The sequence below is a fragment of the Scyliorhinus torazame genome, chromosome 15 (genome assembly GCF_047496885.1).
Source record: "Scyliorhinus torazame isolate Kashiwa2021f chromosome 15, sScyTor2.1, whole genome shotgun sequence".
In the NCBI taxonomy this organism is placed as follows: Eukaryota; Metazoa; Chordata; class Chondrichthyes; order Carcharhiniformes; family Scyliorhinidae; genus Scyliorhinus; species Scyliorhinus torazame.
In genome coordinates, this window is record NC_092721.1 from 26,582,975 (window position 1) to 26,607,991 (window position 25,017).

General features: G+C 43.7%; 1 protein-coding gene across 2 annotated transcripts in view; it reads left to right on the plus strand.

Moving 5' to 3' along the window:
• Nucleotides 1-1,284, plus strand: part of ndfip2 (Nedd4 family interacting protein 2) — a 129,258-nt gene extending 127,974 nt beyond the window's left edge. For both annotated transcript variants that reach the window (XM_072476213.1, XM_072476214.1), the window contains one exon: nt 105-1,284. The gene's annotated coding sequence lies outside the window, so the exon portion shown is untranslated. The remainder of the gene's footprint in view (nt 1-104) is intronic.
• The last annotated feature ends 23,733 nt before the right edge of the window (nt 1,285-25,017 follow it).

Here is a 25,017-nt window from a genome sequence, read left to right on the forward strand (position 1 = left end):
TTCTTGCCTGAAGACGAGTGCAAGTATCGAAGATTAGGAAGGAAATGAGGGGAAAGCACTGATTCCGAAATGATTAATTTTGTAATTTTATATCTTTCTTCCAGAATGTGGCTAACGAGCAACTCGAACATTCCTTCCTAATGTGAAATGTCCAGATGTTGTGCTTCAAGCTGCCAAGTTATTTGGATGTAAAACTACTGAAGAATAAATAATTTAAGGTGTTACCACAAAATCTTAGCAAAATGCTGAATTTCAAGACCCTTCATAACATGAGCCAGGTTTCTGAGTTGCTAGGTGGTTGGATCCTTCCCTTTCAAATTTTAAATGCAGTGATCCTTTTCAATGTAAAAGTGCTCTTCCAATCTACAAATTGCGACAGAAGAAATACAGTGAAGCCATTCTTGTACCCTTAATCACTGGCCAAACATTGACACTGAAATACTGGATATCCAGAGTGCTTCGTCTTCCCACTTAACCCACCCAAAATCAGTTGATAAATTCGATTTGAAGCAAGCTGATCTATTCCTTGAACTATTTAAAATGATTGAGCTTTAAATGCAGTTTTCCCCCCTCCTGATAAGGTGGTAATATCTGAAGAACAAATGTGTAGTTTACTGGAATTAGGGTTAGAGTGCTATTATAAGTATCTTCATATGCCTCTTTTTTAAAATCAGAATAAGTAGTCGTTCCACTTATTGGTATGGTTTTCAGCTTTTGAAATTGCTTTGCTGATCTTCTTGTGCCCACTTCTACAGTGACTAATGCATGACATGAACTAATTTGTTAACAAAACTATTTTCTTATTGGCTTAAATATTGCATCAGATTGCTAGAGAAATATAACTGGAAATTAATTTTAACATTGAGGTTGTAAATTGTTAGCACATTTTACACCCTCTTATAAAATGCTTCATTTGGCTGTTGTTTTCTTTTGGTTCTTTTCAAGTAATTTAGCAAATCAAATGACAGAATTTTACAGGATTGTTAATTTCATTTTGTGCAGATTTAAAAAAAATACATTATTTGTAAGCTAGTTCAACAGAAACCGAGTAATGAGGGGAAAAAAATCAAGCTTCTATTTGAGAATAATTGAAGTCAGCGATGATGACTTCAGTTATGACTGCAAAAGATGTATAAAAGCAGAATCCTGCACTTGTAAAAGTTTGAGGATAAAGAATAAATTCTGATTTAGTAATACTGCTTTGTTTTGTTTTCACCAACTCACAGACTGAAAGAACTTCAGTACTTTTTGAGTTTCTGAATTTGAATAAAAATATATTTAAAACCTTTTGTAAACATATGTTGCTTTGTATTTCTCAGTCTAGATAACGCAAGCTTTCTTGCATACACTTTAATCTTGCAGATATCCACATCCAAAATGTGGAAAGGTTCTTCAATGTTATCTTTTATTGTGTAGCCTAATAAAATGTAGCACTTTCCAATGCACAAATTATGGAACCAAGAGAAATAAACTTGGATACAGATGATGCATGTTCAATATAAAGGAATTAATTAGTAATGTTTGCATTTTTAACTTAGCCCTGTTTAGCACAGGGCTAAATCGCTGGCTTTGAAAGCAGACCAAGGCAAGCCAGCAGCACGGTTCAATTCCCGTACCAGTCTCCCCGAAGAGGCGCCGGAATGTGGCGACTAGGGGCTTTTCACAGTAACTTCATTTGAAGACTACTTGTGACAATAAGGCATTTTCATTTCATTTCATTCCTGGTGCAATGAGTAGTGTAGAAGAGCATGCCAGGAACAGCATCAAGCCAGCCTAAAAAGATGAGATGCTAACCTGTTGAAACTACAAGATAGGGCAATATATATATATATGCTGAACAAAGGAAGCAGCATGCTACGTACAGAGCTATAGGATCCCATAATCAGATTAGATCATAACTCAGGGGTCCTGCAACATTAATTATGAATAATGGTGGCCAATTAAACATCTAACTGAAGGAGGAGTATCCAGGGACATCTCTGTGTTTAATGATGACGTACCCAAGCACATGTCTCAAAAGACAAGGCCAAAGTGTTTGCAACTATCTTCGGCCAGAATGCTCAGTGGATGGTCCAACCCGGCCTTCTCCTCAGGTCCCTACCATTACAGAATCGAGTCTTTAGCCAATTTGATTCACTTCACATGTTATCAACAAATGGTTGAGCGCGCAGGATACGGCAAAGGCTACAGACAATGACAACAATCCAGCTGCAGTGCAGAAGCGTTGTGCTCCAAAGCCAACTGTGCCTTGAGTCACACTGTTCCAGTACAGCTACAACACTGACCTCGACCTGAATGTTTTAAATTGTCCAGTTGTCTTGTCCACAAAAATCAGGAATAATCTAAACTATCCAATTACCACCCCATCAGTTTACTCTCAATTATCAGCAAAGTAATGGAAAATGTCAGCAAATGTGCACTTGAGGGGAGCAGTGGCGTAGTGGTATTGTCACTGGGCTCGTAATCCAGAGACCAAGAGTCATTCTCTGCGGTCCCGGGTTCGAATCCTGCCATGGTAGATGGTGAAATTTGCATTCAATAAAAGTCTGGAATTAAAAGTCTAAAGATGGCCATGAAACCATTGTTGTTAAAACCCATCTGATTCACTGAAGGAAATCTGCGATCCTAACCAGGTCTGGCCTACGCGTGACTCCAGACCCACAGCAATGTGGTTGACTCTTAAATGCCCTCAGGGATGGGCAAAAAATGCTGGCCCAGCCAGCGACACCCACATCCCATGAACGAAAATAAATGTGGCACTAACCACTAAATTGCCACTGATGCTCTATTTTGATTCTGTCAGGACCATATTGCTCCAGACTGCAATACAGCTTGCTCCAAACATGGGCAAAACAGCTGAATTGTCAAGGTCCAAGTGATTAACCTTGATATCAAGCAGCATTTGACTGAGGAGCGTATCGGAGTCCTACTAAAATTGATTTCAGAGGAATGAGGAAATTGTCCACTGATTGAAATCATGCCTAGCTTTTTCAAAATATGTTGGAAGCCAATCATTCCAGCCCCACGTTGCTACAGGATTTCCTCCGGGTACTGTCACCGGCCCAATCATCTTCAGTTTCCTCAACATAATATCAGAAGTGGGAATGTTCAATTATGATTGCGTAGTGTCCAGTCACATTTGTGACACCTCCGATGCTGAAGCAGCCATGCACGCTGGACAGTGTTTAGGCCTGGGCTAAGAAATGGCAAGTAATGTTCACGCCTCAAGTGCCAGACAAGACCATCTCCAAAAAGGAATGTGTCTTAACTACTTCCCCTTGAAGTTCAATGGTCATCATTCTCCTCGCATCCCCGACCATCAACATCTTTTTGGGCACGGATTCTGCATTGACTAGAAGCTGAATTGAATGAGCCACACAGTGCTCTGGCTACCAAGGCAGAGGCTGGATATTCTGCACGGAGTGACTCACCTCTTGAGTAGCCATACCCTTTCCGCCATCTGTAAGTTGCTGCCCAAGGCACAGATCAAGCTGACTAGAAAATATGTTGCCTTCATTGTCACTGGTTCAGAATTCTGAGTCCTCCTACGTAACAGCACTGAAGACGTACCTATACCACATAGATAGTGGTTCCGAAGATGGCTCACCACCACTTTCTCAATGGCAGATAGATATTGGCAATAAATGTTGACCTTCCCAGCAATAATGAGATAATGACCAAAGAATGAAGATATTTTTATACTGTAACTCTAGAAAATGCGATGATAACATTCAGTGCCACCTTTTGTTAAAGAATCATTGAATAATTTACTATAAGTAACCATTGCTATCAGGAGATATGCAATACTGCAACACCCACAGATGGAAAGTCCCATAATCAATGCTGATGTTTAAATGCCTTCACAATGTTCATCTTCAGTCAGATCTTTCTTGCCCATGTGTTTCAATCAGTTAATGTACAAGCATTGTTGAAGTGTCACACAGGATGTCATAATCTGCAGGTCATCATTTTGTCAGTGACACTTGGATTATATAATCACTGCTACATAAAATCCCATCATTTAAATGCAAGTCACATATCAGCAAGAACAGCTTGATATGATTAAAATTATAGAAAGTCCCAAGGAGCTTCATTGCAGTGTATACAGACAAAAACTTGGCAATGAGTCACATAAAAAGATTTTAGGATTAGTGACCAAAAGATTTTAAAGAGTATCTTTGTGGAGTTTGCACATTTTCCCTGTGTATGCGTGGGTTTCCTCCGGGTGTCCTGGTTTCTTCCCATAGTCCAATGATATGCATGGATTGGCCATGTTAAATTGCCCCTTAGTGTCCAAAGGTTGGGTGATGTTATGGGGGTTGGGCCTAGGTGGGGTGCTCTTTCGGAGAGCTGGTGCAGACTCAATGGGCCGAATGGCCTGTATCGCAGGGTTTCTATAATTCTATTCTATCTTAAAGGAGGAGAGTGGGAGCTTTGGGCTTGGGCAGCATTTGGCACAGCCATCAATGGTAGGGGAATGAAAATTGGATGTGCAAAGAAGGCTGAAATTAGAGGGGAGACCTTTGAAGAGCTGGAGGCCATAAAAAGATAGAAACTCAAGGATGAGACATTTAAATTCCACGCATTAGCAGACCAGTGCTCAATGTAAATCAGCTAGCATTGGTGTGTTGAATGAATGAAACTCGGTGAGGTGATATAGCCTATCATATTTGGCAAATGCTGGTTACAAATAATGGTCGCGATCTACCGGCCTTGTCCCACCCGAACGGGGGAGCAACACAGCCACTATGTGCCGGGAGAGGCCTCTTCCAGGATCTACCTGGCTCGCCATGCCTCGAGAGATCTAACGAGATCTTGTAAAATGTCGTTATCTGGAGACTGCTCAAAATGTGGCCAATTTGCATATTAAATTGAGTAGCTAGTCTCACTAATATGCAGCTTGACCTTTCTACCCAAGGCCTTGGGATCTAACCCCTTCATCTTGCAGACCTGAGTCAAGCACCGTTCAATACTGGTCCCCACAAACTGGGACCAGGCAGAACGGCACGTTGGGGGTGAGGGGGCGTTTCCCAGGGGAATGGAGTCCCCTGGGTGATTTGCCTCAGGGCAGAGTGGTACCCTGGCACTGCTGGTGCCACCTTGGCACTGGCACCCTGACAATGTCACCCGAGTGCCAGCCTGGAACTGCCAGGTGGCACTGCCAGGCTGGCATTTTGCCCAAACTGGGGATCTGGCCCTGAGTGTCCTGCCAGTGTGAGGTGGGATGCGGGGGGGGGGGGGTCCTGAAGACCCCTTTATAGGTGAGTTGGAGCTTTGGGGGGTCTGGGGGTCATGTCAGGAGGGTCGAGAGATTGGGGCGTCATTTAAAAATGGCTTTCCGATTTCCTGCGCTGACTGGTTCTGGCAGGAAACGGGACTAGATGCGGCCTCGGTGGGTTGATCCCTGCTGAGGCCCGGATTGTAACAAAGTCCCGTTCGAGCGCGTTGTCTTTCTCGGCGCTGGAAGGGACTCTGTTGCAATTCGGTTAGATCCCATCCACAATTTCATCTCTTGTTACAGAAACAGATTTTGGAAGTTCTCAATATGCACTGTCTTTTCATAGTGCTTTTAATAGATAGGATGAAACCGTATAGAGGTTTTATTTAAGACGTTTGTATCCCTGACTTTTGTACAACAAGCCTTTTTAGTGAAGGGAAATTATACTAGTTGATTTTGCCTTGTGTACTTGAACTTAGCCCTCTTTGCACTTATTTCCATACATCTGCATGTTCTAACTTTAACGTTTCCTTACTTGCGCATTTATGTGTCATGCGTTGGGTGTAATAATCTAATTCCCTTGATTGTTCCCCGCTATTGACATTTTCATCGCACACTCAATTAAAAATTTGATTTGGGATGGTACTTTTGAAAATACGTTTGAGTTTTGGCTGAACTAAGAAGTTCAACTTCTTCATAAAGTGGTTAGAACAGATAGTTTCTAGGTCAAAATCCCTGAAGGTAGAGAAGGTGGTTAAGAAGGTGTGTATTATTCAGCGAGGCAGAGTGCTCATGCTAGAACGTTTTGAACTCTTTGCAGAGTACTGCATATTGATCTCACTTTACAGAGAGGCTACGGAGGAGATTTAGGAGAATGTTGGTAGTTCTGGAATACTTTAGCTTTGAAGAAAGATTAGGTAGGTTGTGTTTGGTTTCTTTGGAAAAGGAGAGGCTAAGGAAAGATTTAGTGAGGGTGTTCCAAATTATGCAGGACCCAGGGCCTAGATTTAAAATACTTGGTAGAAGGATGAGAGGGAAATGGATGAAAATTGTTTCACCCATTCTCAGCACATTTTAAATATCTGGATATGCGCATTAAGTGTTGTAGCCTACAAGACTAAGAGCTCGATAGGCTGGATAGCTCTTTCTTATTCAGCTGGCTAAATGGCTGCCTTCCATGTTGTCAATTTATTTGGTTCTGTGTCAACATTTGAGAAAAGATTTGCAGTGAATTTGCATGTATTTTTATTAGTAGTGCATCAATCTATGATAATAAGACAGAGGGTGGAATTCTGCCTGCCATGGCTGGTCAGAAAACCTGCCAGAGGCCGGCGTGAACCTTATTTTCACCCCCTAACTGAGAAGCAGATGCAAGACCATCCCCCCCCCCCCCCAATGCCAGATTCTCTGCAATGCCAGAGGGAAACACGATCAGAACAACATGGCATGCAGATGTCGAGAATCATCTGAGCAATCCCTGGAGTTCAGGGTGGAGGCCCCCTGGACCCTGGGACACCACAGCAGTGGGTGGGGGGAGCATCTGCAGGTGGGCTTTCCAGATTTGGTGAGCTGGAGGAGGTCCATCTTCCAGCCTCAGAAGGTTCCTGTAGATACATCTTCATTCTCAGAAGGTCCACCTTCTTTCTTCAATTGTGGGTCAGTGATGTTGGGTGTCTTTTCAACATGACATTTGGACATGATGCACCCACCACTGAACACGGCATAAAGCACTTGGGTGCATAATTAATGAGGTCAGGATCATAAGATTTGGCATGTTTGCCACCAGCCTCCAGGAAAACTTCCATGTCCCCGCCCCCGCCACAGTACCTAGTGTAAAAATGGGAGGATATCGCCCACAGTTTCTGCCCAAATTTTCTGATTCGGCTGTGATTTGATTTTGATGAGTTCAGACGGGCACCCATACCTCGCTCACTGTCCTGGCCCTCACTGAACCCCAACCTCGCTTACTGGCCTTTTGATGATGAGGAGTGGAGTGGGGAGCAGCCTGGGGGAGGGGGGGCACGAACAGGGGAACCGTGGCATGGAAGTGGTGCGGCAGCATGGGAGTGAAGTTGGCGTGGCAGGAAGGCTGGCTTGGGAGGGGTGGGAAAGTGTGGGGAATGGCATTGGGTTGTGAAGGGAAGGGGGAGATGGAGCAGCCCAGGTGGGGGGGAACATCATGGGAGCTGTGCACTGGGAGTGGTGATAGGATGGCAAGGGAGGGAAGAGATGACATGGGGGGTGGGGGATCATATGAGGCAGATGAAAAGAATGAGATGGGTTTAGATAAGAGGGATGCCAGTGGAAAGATTGAATGGTCTGGATGGGGATTTAAAGAAATACTATTGCAATAAAGAAATGTCACCGCAAACATTTTGCTGGTATTTGCTAATAAAACAGTATTTATATAATGTAGTTTAATATTAGAGCATTAATTGCTCAAAATTGATTTCACTTCAACTAAATTATTTGAATTAACAAAGCAGGATAGGGTTAATCTAGTTGCCTGTTATCTAATTCTAAGCAATTTTGTTGGCTATGATGTGGAAGTCTGAAATTTCATCACTGGGAACAAGAGAATTGGTCATTATTTTCAAAGACAAGCAATCTTTTCCAGATGTGCCAAACACTGACTTCCTTCCATGCTATTTCCTGTTAGCCTAGATTGGAGCAGCTGCTGCCATGATTTGGTGACACCTAGCCAACTTTTTCCTCTTCCTTAAGCATGGAAAAAACTTGCAGTGTCAGAGTGATTTATAGTCTGCTTCCCAGAACTTCTTGATCATCTGGGATCCGAGTCTGACTTCGAACATAATTGCCCTGCACACTGAGCACTAGGATTTAGGTATTCATTCATCATGCGTGTGTCGTTGGACGACTGAGCAATTGATGTAGTTTATAAAGAGGACATAAATTTGATGGGAAATAAAAGCCATCGCGTTTAAAACATTTTTCCTGTTGGTGTAAGCATTTTTTAAAAAAGATAGAAAAGCATTTTAAAGTGGGATACTATAAAGTGACTGCTATTTTCAGGTATTTTGGCAGCTTAAGTGTGCACACCGTTGTGTTTGGTACGGTGCCCACACAATGCATCTGTCTACCAGGTGAGTTTTACGACTTAGGATCTGAGTCACATTTTGTGAAATGTACCTGTAATGTCAGATGCTTTCAAGATTTAAATCAGCCAATTTTGACAGGTTCCAACTCCAACTGTGGACTCTTACGAAAGAAGCTAGTTCCAGATCTGCACCACATTTTATTTTGCACATTATTTAAAAATGTGGTTGTTTCTTCTTGCCTAATTTGAAGGGCTATTGGCTTTATTGGGCACTATTCCACATGGAGGTCTGTGAAAAATTGACCGTCCGGGTGCTCCCCATCATGGTGTATGAAGAGAAGTTTAACTTGCACAAAATAACCTTCAAAATATAAAGAAAACAGAGCTGTGCTTCAAGTGCATGTCTATATACTTCCGCAAAAGAGATTTACATTGGGAGACAAACAGGAAAATATTAATGCCACATGTCTGCACTAGAAAATATGGAATTATTTACGCCCATGTTAGGTGACAATGACTAAACTTCGAAAATTGAAACAAGTTGTGTTTTGGGACCGAGACTTGTTGATGAATTTAATGTTTTTAGACTTTAGTTGGGAGATTTTTAAGATGGTAGCTCTTCACTTCAGGAAAATAACTCACCGTGTTGCTTTTACAAATTTCCACGCCCGGCGTGGAGCTTGAACATTGGGAGAACACACAGGGAATTGAGGCGATGAAATCAGTGCGCCGAATACTAATTTCCATGTATCCTCACAAACCTCTGTCTCTGAATTCCTGATATGCATTCCTGGTTCACAAAACTCTGGAGGAAAGCTGGATTAAGAATTCCTGGTCCCTCCCTGACGAACCACATACACCTTTGTGTGTTAATGGATAGAGAGGGTTGACAGAATGCGCCGGGGGGGGGGGGGGGGGGGGGGAGTAGGTTTACACACTGAATTAATAATAATGTCTCATCATATATTACACTTACTCCGCTAGGCCTTGTGGAACAGGGGTAGTGTCCCTCAGGCTAGTTATGGGTTCAAGTCCAGCGCCAGGACTTGTTGGTCCTGGAAGGAGTGTTCAACGTGGTGCAAGGGGCTGATCATCAGCTCCGAGATCCTTCCATCGCTTTCCACACTGTTCCCCAAAGGATTTTTAAAAATAAGATCGGTGTGAAGGTACACCACAAAACAACCCACTTACTCCAGGTGGGACCTCCAGAGTTGGTTGGAGCATTCAGACACCGACCCCAATGGCCCACGTATTAATCCATTCTAGAGTGGAAGCAACATTTGTAAAATCGACGCAAAACGTGCTTGTGCCACTTTCTTGGCTTTTGAGTTAAAAGATAGCTGATTCAGGCTACACGCCAGGATGTGAGTACCTCTTGTATCCCATTGCAGTGCTCAGAAATTGCTGGAGTTGCCATTCTCCAGATAAGCATTGTAGGCGCGATCTACCGACCGCATCCCACTGGAATCGGGATGGGACACGGCCGGCAAATGCCACGAGAGGTCTCTTCAGGGATTCCCGACAGTCGTGACGCCCCACGAGAACTAAAGAGATTCAGACTAAGTGCTCACTTGACTATGCCGATCTAACTGGCTCCTATGATCTATTGGCCTCACCGAGGAGACCCCAGCTGGTTGCCATTTAGTACTGGACCACACAATGATGGACCTACAGAATGGCACCTGGGAGGGTCTCCCTGGCCATTGGAGAGCCCTGAGTGTTCAGGAACAGGGCAGGGTGGCACCCTGGCTCTCCCCCTGGCACCTTGGCACTGCCAAGGACTGGAGCCAGAGGAGGGCCATGCCCATTAAAGGGAATAATGTGAAATATTCCACCGCATTATGGAACAGATGACTGAGGGAATAGAGGTGTCTACGTCAATGACATTATCATATGGTCATGAACAAAGGAAGAACATATTGAAAGACTAAAGAAAGTTTTTCAGCGCATCCATAAGTATGGTCTTAAATTGAACCAATCCAAGTGTAGTTTTGGCACTTCAACGCTCAAGTTCCTGGGAGAGAGATTTCCGAACATGGTGTGCGACCTGACACTGAGAAGATTGCAGCCATTCAGGCAATGAAAGTCCCAGAAGGCAAAAAAGCAGTTCTATGATTTCTAGGCGTTGTCAACTTCTTAGGCAAATTCAATTAATCTGTCAACCAGAACTACAGCTCTTAGAAACCTGATCAAGAAATCAACCTCTTTCGAGTGGACAAGTGATCAGCAAAAAGAGTGGCTTGATTTAAAATCACAATTAAGAACCGCACCTATATTAGCATTTTTCAATCCAAACAGGGAGACAAAAATTTTGACTGATACAAGTCAGGACGGATTAGGAGCAGTACTGTTACAAAAAGACGACAGCTTGTCTTGGGTTCCTGTTGCATATGCATCTAGAGCGGTGACACCAACAGAATGTCGATATGCTCAAATTGAAAAAGAATGTCTTGGACTACAAACCGGCATATTAAAGTTCCATGGCTAGGTCTATGGCCTCCCCACTTCCACTGTAGAAACGGATCACATACCGTTGGTGCTTATAATTCAGAAGGATCTCAACAACATGACTCCACGACTCCAGAGAATTTTGATGAAGCTCAGAAGATATGGCTTCAACCTCATCTATACACCAGGAAAAGATCTGATCATAGCAGATGCACTATCACGCTCCATAACGTCTGAAAATGAACCTTTTGATTTCATACAAGATGTTGAAGCTGACGCACAGCGGTGTGCAGAAACTCTACCCGCCTCGGGTGAAAAGGTCAACCTAATCCGAACTGAAACAAAGAAGGGTGGCCCAAAGGGCAGTGTCCTCAATTTAGAAATGTTCAGGCAAATTTGACGATCGTGGATGGACTACTTCTTCGACTTGACCGGATAGTCATACCACTGTATCTCAGACCAATGATACTGTTCTTTATAAATGTTTTTTATTGGGTTTTTGAACAAAGTATATTACAGTTATGCATACAGAATAATATATATATATATATATATAGAAGAAACGAAAACTAAAAAAAAAAACTGGTAGGATATTGTGCACTAGCTGAACAACAGCAACTCTGTACAGTTAGCAATATTATTTTTAACACATAAGGAGGCACCTGTTTGTGGTGTGTGGGGGGGGGGAGAAACTGGGGAGGTACATATATATTTGGGTGCCGGAGAAACAATTACATTAGTAATGTCCAATACAGAGAGGGCAATATGAGAATGGATCTGGTGTTGGTGTTGTTACTTGCAGACCAATGATACTTGATCAAATTCATGAGGGTCACCTCAGAATTGGGCAATATGAGAATGGATCTGGTGTTGGTGTTGTTACTTGCAGACCAATGATACTTGATCAAATTCATGAGGGTCACCTCAGAATTGGGCAATATGAGAATGGATCTGGTGTTGGTGTTGTTACTTGCAGACCAATGATACTTGATCAAATTCATGAGGGTCACCTCAGAATTGAGAAGTGCAAGTGAAGGGCGAGACAAGCAGTATGTTGGCCAGGAATAAATCGGGACATAACTGACTTGGTACCAGCATGCAAGACCTGTCAGAAGTTTCTGCCTGCGCAGTGCAAGGAGACTCTACAGCAACATGATTTGGAACATCTTGGGCCAAAGTTGGTACAGACCTATTTCACTCCAATGGTCGTGACTATGTTCTGATCATCAGCTATTAATCCAATTATCCAGAGGTCATGAAGCTACCAGATCTAACATCCAAATCGATCATCAAAGCCAGCAAAGAAACTTTCGTTGTTGTGTCAGCCAATGGACCGTGTTTTGGCAGCAACGAATGGGCCGAGTTTTCAAGACAATACAATTTCAATCATGTTACTTCAGTCCACATTACCCACAGTCGAACGAGAAAGTAGAAAAAGGAGTACACATAATAAAACAACTCATCAATAAAGCCAAGGATTCTGCGTCAGACATCCATCTTGCGCTTCTATCCTACAGAGCTGCTCTTCTAGCAACTGGACTTTCACCAGCACAGATGTTAATGAACAGAGATTTGAGAACGATGCAACTTCCAAATCCAGATCATCTACCAGTGCTCCAGAAAATGAAACAGCAATGTGCTCATCAACAATATACTCTGACATGCATACAAACCAGCTGGAAACATTGCTTCCAGATGACACCGTCATGATCAAGATACCAGATGGAGGATGGTCTGCTCCTGCCAGAATCATGACAAGCAGCGCCACGCTTATACATAGTTAAGACGGCTGAAGAAAACATTCTTTGGCGAAATCATCGAGCACTTCAAAAAAATAGGCTACACACTAAAAAGCTTTCAGACTTACAACTAAATAAACAATATTTCAAGATACTTTAACCAATACTCAAAGTTGTGATGACATGCAAAGAACTGTCACCTCCTCTTCAATTAAGAAGGTCAACGAGAAGAAGAAGAAAACCTAATAGATGAATTTGTAAATACTCACAGTAAATTGTGTGATCGTTATTCAATTTGCCATGGACAAAGATATACATATCAAGTTTTGTAATATTATTGTTATACATTTTTCCTTTTGTTACATATCAGTAAGTTAAATAAAAAAGGGGGATGTAGTGATATGTGTATATATAGAGACATGTAAAGGGTTAATGATTACATCTTAGTGTAACCACAACCACTAGAGAGCAACACTAGATTCCACTATATATTTGAGAACTTAAAGGACCTTGGGTCTCTTCCAACCAGGAGTGACTAGAGAGCAGAGTGTTAGAGAGATAGATCACAGCATAGTACGTGTAGTTTAAATTAGTTAATACTTTAATCTAGATTACTTGATTACTAGTTATAGTTCTGTAGAGTGTGCAAAGTCAATATTAATCAATTCGTTATTCAATACATCTGTTTTGCTTTAAGTTGAAGATTGGTGGTTTCTTAAGAATCTCACCATCAGACCATTCAGGATATATAAAGCGAAGAGTAACAATATATTACCAAAGAGTAGTATAACAAGATCCACGCAGACATGGGGAGACATGGACAGTGACCCGGGGCTGGGATCGAGCCCGGGTCCTCGGCGCCGTAAGGCAGCACTGCTGCCCACTGTACCATGCACGCCCTCTGCCTTTAGTTGATTGACAAGTGACACAAATAATAGGCAGTTCCTGTCACATTAGTGATTCTCAGCAAATGATTTTTTTTGAGTGCAGTGGCAGTTATCTAAGCAGTTTATTGTGTCATAATTAATTTTATACGCGTGAGGAGAAAACAATGAACCAGAGATGTCCTGAGGAAAACCTCTTCTTATAAAGAATAGTCAGAATTCTGAATGCACTGCCTGATCCGGTGGTGGATGCAGATTCGACAATAGCCTCGAAAAGGGAATTGGATAAATACTTATAGGAGAAAATATTACAGGGAAAAGGAGAAGAATGTGGGAGTGGGACCAACTGGATTGCTCATCAAAAGGGTCAGTACAGTTTGATAGGCCGAATGGCCATCTCCTCCATTGTACTATTCCAATGCCACTAAAAATAGCTTAACTGGTCATTCATCTAATTGCTGTTCGCAGGATCTTGCTGTCCATAAAATAATTTGTATGCATAACAAATGTTTACAGCACTTAAAATGACGTGGAACATTGATGCAAGATGTGATATGGTGCTCTATAAATGCAAGTATTTTAATTAAGCATTTTTCCATCATTCAATCATGGCTGCTATGTTTCTCATCCCACAGTTACAAATTATTTTATATGTAAACACTGGATGATAAACAATGAGATGTAACTCACTGGATAAAAGCAAATTACCGCGGATGCTGGAATCTGAAACGAAAGAGAAAATGCTGGAAAACCTCAGCAAGTCTGGCAGCATCTGTAGGGAGAGAAAAGAGCTAACGTTTCGAGTCCGATGCCTCTTTGTCAAAGCTGTAACTCACTCATGGAAATACTCAATACAAGCCTAATCATTAGTAGCATAGATGTGGAATTAATTATATTTGATTTTGTAAAGTCACCGCAGGTTTTTTTTTGTGAAGAATAGAATGGGAAATGCAGCGTTTGCTCAACTGAGATTAACTTTTGCACACCCGGAGTTATTAATATGAGTACAACACCAAAGAATTCTTCCAAACTCATATAATAATGTTGGTTATACTAATTGGACCAATTTTTGTGGTTAGCAGTAAACAATCACATAGATGTTATCAGGGCTTTTGCATTCAAAGGTCCTGTCAACCAACCACCCAAAAGGGGCAACAGCTCTCCAGGACACCTGGGATTCATGTAAACAGGACAAGCAACTGTGCATCTCCTTAATAAATCAAATTGAAGGATAATTAATGAGAAATGAGGTCTGAACCGGGAAGTGTTGAGTTATTTTAATTTGTTGTCCAATCATGCACAGAAAAGAAAATAGAGATAAAAGAGAAATAATTTTTTTAACGCGAGTTGTTTCATTTAGAAAATCTCCAACAATGATTCAAATCTGAATGAATAAGACTACACACTTGTAGTTTTCACTGCCAGAGGGGTTGTTTGGCATTATTGAAACTTTCCAGACCGTTAATGGAGTACTTACTCAGGAATGGACAGGCCCTAATTTTGGCTGCCGAGTTTAGTAAGTCCAGTAACTTTACGCTGTTCAATGTATTTGAATAGGGAACCTCTCGGCAGGATACCATTATTGTGCAGCTTCTAAAGGAGTAGGGCCTCTTTCATAGAATTTCATAGAATTTGCAGTGCAGAAGGAGGCCATTCAGCCCAGCAAGTCTGCACCGGCTCTTGGAAAGAGCACCCCACCCTAGGTCAACACCTCCTCCCCATCCCCACAACCCGGTAACCCCACCCAACACTAAGGGCAATTTTGGACACTAAGGGCAATTTATCATGGCCAATCCACCCACCCTGCACATCTCCGGACTGTGGGAGGAAACCGGAGCACCCGGAGGGAACCCACGCACACACGGGGAGGATGTGCAGACTCCGCACAGACAGTGACCCAAGCCGGAATCGAACCTGGGACCCTGGAGCTGTGAAGCAGTTGTGCTATCCACAATGCTACCGTGCTGCTCTTGGGTGGTAACATCCTGATTTCAACTTAACTGTGCATGTGTGGTCTTTGGAAGTTGCGGTCTGATATTGATGCGCCTTACCATTAGTTAATTCTGCTGCAAAGTTCCACCTTATTTTAAAACTAATGCACGTCATGTCAAAAATCAGGTAATTCATCAATGGAATTCATTAATAAAAGACATGTTTGCGTGAGGGTTAACTGTTCCCAGAGCAAGTAATTATATTACATGGAACCACATAGGGCCACATTCTCCACATGATTCAGTGATGTCCTGAAGATAAATTGTTCTTTTTAATTCAGGCTAATACCAGTGCCCACCCAGAAGGAGCAGTATATCCCCTTTGCTGTTGGATTCATTTATACTTCCATCTTCTTTCCTGAATCCTGTCATATAAACTTTTAACCATTGACCTATTTGCGTAACTCCTTGCCTGTAGGCAAATGCTTTTTGGGGTAAAAACTCTAAAAGGCTGCAGTCAGAAGCCTCACCTCTCTGTGCCCGTATTATGTAAATACTTGCGACGAGCCTGAGAAGAAGCAATGGAAGGGGAGGGGGGGGGGGGGGGGTGAGGAATAATGCTGACAATAATTGTCCCCTACAAGCAGAAGCAAAAGCATTATCGGTGAGTTTTACATCCCGCTTGAAGTCTTCAATTTTGGTGGCTTAAGTAGATGGTCATTGGCTGCGTGAATATAAAACTGGAAAGAAAATGAAAAAAAGAGTTAAACTCCAAGCATCCGGTTGTCTTGTGTTTGTGTATGTGTGTGTGCGTCCTTTCACCAGTGTTACTGTGATAGTTTTTAGGCAATGGTTGTACTCTCCAAACTATACCGTTGGCAGAATTTACCAAAACCAAAGTATATTTGTTATCAAATGGCAGTCTTGTTTCCTGAATCCAGGTCAAGGATTGTGAGCTTGGGAGTACAGAGCTCATTTATGTTTTCAATCATTTCCTGAAGTAGTTTCTTTCTTTAGTTATTTGACGAGTGATGTAATTATTTAATCAGATTTGATTTTGTTGTTCTTTTAAAAGAGCAACTCAAAAAAGTACAGACATCACATGTATTATTTTGGGTGGGGGATATCGTCTGCCGCATATTGTCACAGCCATCACTGCAGCAATGTCACACTTACAGCATCTAATATAATATAAGAACACAGGAAAAGGCCATAAAGCTCGTCGAGCCTGTTTCTCATCTAACACACTCAATTTGCCTGCAATTAATCCATGTCTCTTGATACTCCTATCTTATGTGCAGCCAAGAGTTTTTCTGCATCTACTCCATTGCATCAATTTATAGTTTGAAACATCACAATTATACCATCCTGTAAACTATTCAGCTCAAATCAATGCAAGTTTATGTAACATGAGCTCACGATCAAATGTTTATATTATCAGGTCAAATTTAACTCTGGAAAGGATTTATTTGGGGTGGGTAGTGGGGAAGGGGTGAGAAGCCCTCCTGCCGATGCCAATGTGAGGCTTTGACCATTTTAACTCCTGGACCTCATTAACATATGAAAGATGGGTTGTCCTGCCAATTATGTGGCACCCGTAATTTTTGACACAATTCCAGAGGCCCACTTAGCATGGAGATGCAACTCCTAATGCCCTCGCTGGTTGTGTTATTTACTGAACTGCTGTAGGCTGCAAAGGATGCGACACTGGGTTGCCCTCCATTTTTCAGATGCCTCCACTGGAGCTCCTGCTGGATGAAGCAAAGGCTAGAGGGAGACACTGTGCCCCAGCACCAGCAGACGTACCCCCAGGACCAAGTCATTTTCAAAGTCGCAACCCGCGGGTGGGTCATGGGTGGGTGCCGGGAGGGTCGCAGGGAAATCAGTCGGGGCATTCCCGTTCGTGCCCAACGGCTGCGCCCGACTTTTTAAAATGTGGGCCGCGACTGGCTTTCAGAATGCAGGCCGTCCCACGCATGCGTGCCCCTTAGCACTGCGCAGACCTGGAGCCCAGCGAGGATGACCCTTGTCAGATTCTATGACAAAATCGATGGCATCTTCTCTCCAGAAGCAGAGGCAGAGAGCAGGCCACGCGCCCCGTACACATGTCATGTGCTCTGAACACAAGGGAGAATCAGGGGCTGTTTAGCACAGGGCTAAATCGCTGGCTTTGAAAGCAGACCAAGGCAGGCCAGCAGCACGGTTCAATTCCCGTACCAGCCTCCCCGAACAGGCGCCGGTATGTGGCGACTAGGGGCTTTTCACAGTAACTTCATTGAAGCCTACTTGTGACAGTAAGCGATTTTCATTTCATTTCATTCATCCTCCATTTTGCCGCTGCCAGCAGTGCTGGTGTGAACTCCAGGGCTTCTGCTGAACGACCCGTGACGAAGAAGCTGAAAACAGGAACAAGGCAGCATTTAGATGATTTCCTGAGGTATGGGTTTATTAATTGTGCCACTGCAACACAGAATGCAAAGTTCATGTGTGTTACATGCAGGGAAGTACTGACAAATGAAAGATTAAAACCCTCAAAACCTCAAAGGCATTCCAACACTAAGCATGGTGCATTCGAGGACAAATCTCCTGAATTTTTTTCAACGGATGCAGTGAGATCTTAAATCATCAGCCTTAAGTCCCGAGCAGAAATGCAACACTGAATTACTAAGCAAGTGAGATTGTGAGGACCAAGCTGGCTCAGCTGTCACATTAAAGGTCAGCAAAAATGGTGGGTCGGGAACGTCAGCCAACGTCGGTCCCGAAGGTCTGCCGGTTGGGTCCCGAAGGTGGCTGGTTGGTAAAAATGGTTCCCGGGCAAAAAAAAGTTTGAAAAACGCTGCCCAAGGCCACTGTCTAGCTGGCATTGACAGAAATCAGTACCACCCGCGCAATTCCGAGTTTAGGAAGAGATTTAATAGTCTCCGCAAAGCACCAATGGTGGATACACCTGCACCTCATACCCCACCCCCGCCACCACCTCCCTCATCATTCTCAATTGTTACCTGACCTCCAAAACATCCTTCAGCATACAATCACAATACCTCACTTTGTTCATTCCAAATGCATCTCTCCTCCCTCTCTTCGCTCAGTGGGAACATTCATGCTTCTGATTCAGAAGGCTGTGGGTTCAAATCCCATTCCACAGATTTTGTAAGTGCATTGGCAGCTGCCACATTCTCCCCATCAAACCTACAGTTTAGTGCTACTAAGGGAGGCATCACACAGCAACATTGTAAAATCATTCACAAAGGTAGTCTCTCCTTCGACCAGCAAATGTTTTTTATTACTGCTCCTCTGTTTGGCAATGTTCCCAGGTACACTATGGCCGTGATTCTCTGTTCTAGAGTCCCCGCCAGCAGAGAATTGGGACTGGTCTCGCTGGCACTGAGAGCAGGTGCTTGGATGCCAGTTTGTCTCCATAACCATGCAAATATATCGAGAAGTTGGTCACGAGACGACAATCTCTTCCTTAACGTCCGCAAAACTAAGGAGCTGGTGATTGACTTCAAGAAACAAAGTACCGTACACATCTCTGTCTGCATCAATGGTACAGAGGTGGAAATGGTTGACAGCTCCAGATTCCTAGGAGTGCACATCATCAACAATCAGTCCTGGTCCACCCATGTCGACCAAGAAAGCACAACAGCGCCTATACTTCCTCAGGAAACTAAGGAAATTCGGCATGTCCATATTGACTCTTGCCAATTTTTACAGATGCATCATCAAAAATATGCATCTGTAATTGCATCACAGCTTGATATGTCAACTGCTCGGCCCAAGACTGTAAGAAACTTCAGAGAGTCGACAACACAGCCCATCCATCACGCGAACCCGCCTCCCATCCATTGGCTCTGTCTACACCTCCCGCTGCCTTGGGAAAGCGGGCAGCATAATCAAAGGCCCGTCCCACCCGGGTTACTCTCTCTTCCAACCTTGTCCATTGGGCAGGAGTTACAAAAGTCTGAGAACATGCACTAACAGATTCAAAAATAGCTTCTTCCCCGCTATTACCAGGCTCCTGAATGACTCTCTTATGGACTGAACTAATCTCTCCATGCATCTTCTCTACTGAGTAGTACACTCTGTATGCCTCACCTGATGTCTGTGTCTATGTATTTACATTGCGTATCTATCGTATGTTCTATGTTTTTTCATGTATGGAATGGTCTGTTTGGACTGTACGCAGAACTATACTTTACACTATGACAATAAACCCAAATCCAAATCAAATGGTGGAGAGCTTGACAGATTCCATCGGAATCTGAGTATTGGGCGGCTGCCATTTTGAGTGGGCTGCCTGACCCCGAGGTCCAGCGGCGGCCCCCTTCCCCCCTACCCCCCACAATGCAAATCCTGGTCCCTCCACCGACAAGTAGGGGCATCCTCCTCTCCTATGGGAATATCACCACCCTCCCACAGCACACATGAAGGTGACCCGACCGCCTCCCTATCGACCCCCCCACCGAAACCCCAAGAGTAACCCCCATCAGACACCCCCATTAGAGACCCATTAGACCCCCATCAAAAACCTCCATCAAAGACCCCATGTTACGGATGTCTGGTCAGCCCTCAACCGTGGCTAAGGGACGGGACCAGGTGCCATGACCTTTTTAAGTTTTATTGCAGTGCAGAAAGATCAAATCTTTCCAGGAGTGATAATATAAGAAATAGGACTTGGTTATTTCATAAACAAACTTTATTAAAAGAAAACAGCATTTAAACCTTTACTGTAGCTCTAACACTAACAGATTATATGCAACTTCTTAACCTTAACATACTAGTTCCCATTAAACAACGCTGTAACAGAACATGCAGCTCTCGCACCATTTCACAGGCAGACAAAGGCAATACTTGCATTTACAAAATAACTTTCTTTCTGGCAGGGACATTCGGCCTGAACCCTTTTCCAAAGCCTACCTCGGTGACGACTTTCATGAGCTTCTTGGTCAATTTCCAAAGCATTCTCCTGTAGCTGTCCAAAGCCGCATTTCTTCCTCCTCTCTCTCCCTAAGCTCCGCCCACCCCCTCAAACAAAGATTCTCCCCTGAAGTGGCCTGACTTCCTGATTTGAATCCCTTATGGTTATCTTGGATGATTGCTCACTCCCATTTCTACAAATAAACAGAGCTATGCCATTCATATGCAACTAACCTTCTCTTCATGGACAAATGGGTCACCAGACTCTGTGATGGATGAATGGTTAGTCAAACAAGTTTGTCGCGAATGACAATGAATCTTGAGTGGATCATACTGACTGAACCGGGGCATCCTGTGTATTCCCACTAACGAGGTTAAGTCTGACAAGGGTGAATCCTTCTGACTCTGCTGTTAGCCGTCTCCTTAACAAAATTGCCTGCTACATCTTACATCCCATTTCTGGACCCAAGTTGCTAATATCTCCCTATCATGACACAGACACTCCCCATTGGTCACCTCTGCTGAAAGTTTAAGAGCAGTCCAGGCAGTAGAATGAAAAATCATTGAATTTTCACTAACTCTTCCCTTACATCTGCTGCCTCAAGCAAACGTGCTGAAAGCAGCAGCTGTGACAAGTGTCAGAGGCTTCCTTAAAAGCCAAATGCACTTCAACAGGCTTCAAATCCCTTGACAGCTTTTGAAATGTAAATCTTCCATTCAATTTCAAACAGCAATACGTTTTGCTCGCCAGTGATTGACAGTTTTATTAGTCCAGAGACAGGTGCTTGATGGATTGTTTATCTATCTTTCCCTTCATGCTTGAAAGCATCTCCATTACCCTTTAGTGATACTAACCACAATGTTTATAAACATTCTTGTTATGATTGACAGCTCCTCACCACATCAAAAAGAGGTAAGTTGTTTTACGCCCTCATATTCACAGCAGAAAGCACTTAGCTCAAGGGGTCAGATGGGCGGTCTGGTGGGAGTGCTGGGGGGATTTTCTGGGGGAAGGTTGTTGTGGGAGGGGATCAGGTCATCCTCATGGATGCGTGCTGTGGGGGGGTGGCCCATTATTCCCGTGGTGGGGGGAAAGGATGCCACTACTTGTCAGCGGGTGGGGGGGGGGGCAAGATTTGTGTTGTGGGGGGCCCTTCTGATGAACTTTTGTAGGGAACCTCAGTTATGCACTGACTTCCTTAACCCACATTGGGGTCCACTGCATCAGAGCCACACTTGGGCAAACTTGCAACAAAGCCCGCTCAAAGGATTTCCCACTGTGGGGATTGGTGCATAACTGGGGGAATGGTGAATTGGGCTTCCAGCCCATTAATTATATTGATTTATTGATTTGAATCTTTTCGCTGGTGCAAGGCAGGTAGCGCACTGAGGTCATCAGTAGGGGATCGGATCATTGCAAGGAGGGCACCTAACCCACATTTCAGGGGATGTTCATTCTCCGATCAATAGGGAATCCTGACCGCGGCATTGAGCGGCGGAGAATCCACCCCTGTATTTTTGCTACTTTCATCCAGGACACTCTTGTGCTATTCTTCAGAGCAGTTGTATTCCGCTCCATAAGGGACAACCCATTTCTCCAGCAATTCCCACTGCAGGACTGGGCAGCACGGTAGTACAAGTGGATAGCACTGTGGCTTCACAGCACCAGGGTCGCAGGTTCAATCCCCGCTGGGTCACTGTCAGTGCGGAGTTTGCACGTTCACCCCGTATCTGCATGGGTTTCCTATGGGTGCTCCGGTTTCCTCCCACAGTCCAAAGACGTGCAGGTTAGGTGGATTGGCCATGCTAAATTGCCCTTAGTCTCCAAAATGGTTAGGAGGGGTTATTGGGTTACAGGGATAGGATGGAAGTGAGGGCTTAATGTGGGTCGGTGCAGACTCGATGGGCCGAATGGCCTCCTTCCGCACTGTATGTATGTATGTTCTATGTCTATGACTTCCAAAGTCATATCTTGGAATGGTGTCAATTTTCAAACTGATGTTACTGCAGGCATTTCCTTCTCTTTCTCGGTTTTACACTTTAAGATGATGAACAGCCCCTTAAGAGTTTCTAATGTCCACATGTAACATGACCTGGACAATATCTAGGCTTGGGCTGACATGTGACAAGTAGCATTTGTGCCACACATGTGCCAGGCAATGACCATCTCCAACAAGAGAGAGTCTAACCATCGCCCCTTGACAATCAGTGGCATTACCATCGCTGAATCCCCCACTATCAACATTCTGGGGGTTACCATTGACCAGAAATGTAACTGGATCAGCCATGTAGTTATTGTGGCTGCAAAAGCAGATCAGAGATTAGGAATCCTGTGGCAGGTAACTCATCTCCTGACCCCCTTAGGTCTATCCACCATCTACAAGGCACAAGTATGGAGTGTGATGGGATATTTGGCTGGATGAGCGCAACTCCAATACTACTAAAGAAGCTTGACACGATCCATTACGAAGCAGTTCATTTAATTGGTACCCCTTCCACAAACATTCACTCCCTCCACCACCGACGAACAGTGGCAACAGTGTGCACCATCTACAATGTGCACTGGAGGAAGTCACCGAGGTACTTGAGCCAGCACCTCCCAGACCCTTGATCACTACCATTTAGAAATACATCATACATGAAAACACCACTGCCTAGAATTTCCATTCCAAGCCACTCACCTCCTGACTTGAAATATATTCACTGGATCAAAAGCCTGGAACTCCCTCCCCAGCAGCACTGTGGGTGTACCTACACCGCAGGGACTGCAGCGGTTCAAAAAGGCAACTCACTACCACCTCCTCAAGGGCAATTACGGATGGGCAATAAATGGCGGCCTAGCCAGTGGCACCCACATCCCCTGAACGAATAAAAAAAGGAATACACCCATTTACTTTGCGTTGCGGGACTGAGAAAATGCTGCAATCCTGTGCAAAGAGACTCAACTTGCATTACAAGAGAGTCAGCTGCAAACTCGACAGGCATAACAGCCAGAAAGGAGCACTCTCACTGACAGCAGGATGTCATTCATCGTGGACGCCATCAAGAGGAATCATTTGTGCTGTCCAGCGTTTGGCTCAGACTGGTGATTGAAGATCCTTGAATGAATAAAAAATACCCGGGATCAGTGGTTGATGTGTTCAATAGACTTCAGGAACCACACAAAAGTTCCTGGATGTCCACCATTGTCCAATAAATATTCACTCAGCCTCGTGAGCACCTAGAAAACAAGGTGGTGTTAATAAAGACCAGCGACCTCATCTGAACAAATGAATTGGAGCCTAATTAAATGTGCTTTCAATGTGTATTGCTGTCCAGATTGGAAACAGTGATTTGAAGACCACCCACTTAGCAGTCGTGTCATTATGTGCTAGCTAAGCATACATTAAATCCACCCACATGGTGAAAGTCTGACATTCCAGATTCTCCGTCAATCAGTGAATGTTTTTAATTATAGAACAGTCAGCTCTTTTCTGTCCAGTTGAGAGGGTCCTTGCAAGCGCTTTGCGGATTTCTTTTCTGGTTTACTTGCTGCTTTTAATCTTCTGAGCCTTCAATCCGTTCCAGCGAAGTAAATGCCGATGTCCCTTATTCTTCCCATTCCATCAAACTTACGACTGGGCCTTGTTTCTGTCGTGCCTGCCATTATGCAGTCTCCTGTGAAATTCTGCCTCTTGCACCTGGCCTCTTGATCACTGTAAAACCTCCTTATGACCTCTGCAAATTCACCATTAGATCTGCCAAACGCAATGTTTTTGAAAGGACATGTCAACTGCTGTCTTCCTGCCTTGCTAGCAGCTGCTTCTTCTGGCCTCCTGCCAAGGTTGCCTCTTGTGACTTCGACAAATGCTCCTTTCTGTACTTCCGCTGCCTGGGTAGCTCTCCTCAAAAGGAAACTGGCTTTTTGTCTCACTTTGCTCCTGAAACCCTAAACTCAATCATGTTCATAATGCGTTTTCTCCATTTTGGTCAATATCACTTCTCATCTAAGAGTGGCGATTGTCCCTTTAAGGGCAACACAGTGTAAAGATGGTCTGGGTGATCAATTGAGACTCCGGGTGTGGAATTGCCCCATGCTGAGAGAGCTTCTTATGTAAATAGACATTTTGGGAGTTAGCTATAGCTATGAGGCTGCTGTTAATTCGTATTAATAAATAACTTTTGTGTTCGCTAATCAAGTTTGTGAAAGTACATCTTTACATCTGGCAACTAGGATGAATTATCCTGACAGCCTCGGGTCTGACACGTGATTATCCTGTTTTAATTGAAGTCTGAAAATAAAAGTATCCCTTTGGGCAAATACACCCGTTTGACTCTTCCAGGGAGGACTGAACACAATACGTTGACTCCTTGGGTATTATTTCCAAGCAAATTAAATAGGGGAGGAGGCCAAATGCCAAGCAATTCTCCTAAGTGTTTGTGGAACTCAAACCTATAACTTATTCGCAGTCTTGCAGCCCCAAGTGCACCCAACTCCAAATCATTTAGAGAGCTTGTGGATTTAGTGCAGGCTCAATTGCAAATTCAATCATCAATCATACTCCAGTGATTCAAATTTAATTCGATGGTGAGAGCTCCAGGTGAATCGATTGCGACTTACATTGCTAAGCTGATGCAATTCTCGGAGTATTGTGATTTTTGGAACCACCCTAAATGACATGTTACGGGATAGATTAGTCTGAGCATGAACAATGACGCTGTTCAACACAAATTGCTTGCAGAGGTCGACATTAATTTTAAACGGGAAATGGAAAAAGCGCTGTCCATGGAGGCACTGAAAAAAGTGCACAAGAGCTGAAGAGTGCACAGAATGCCGCCATTC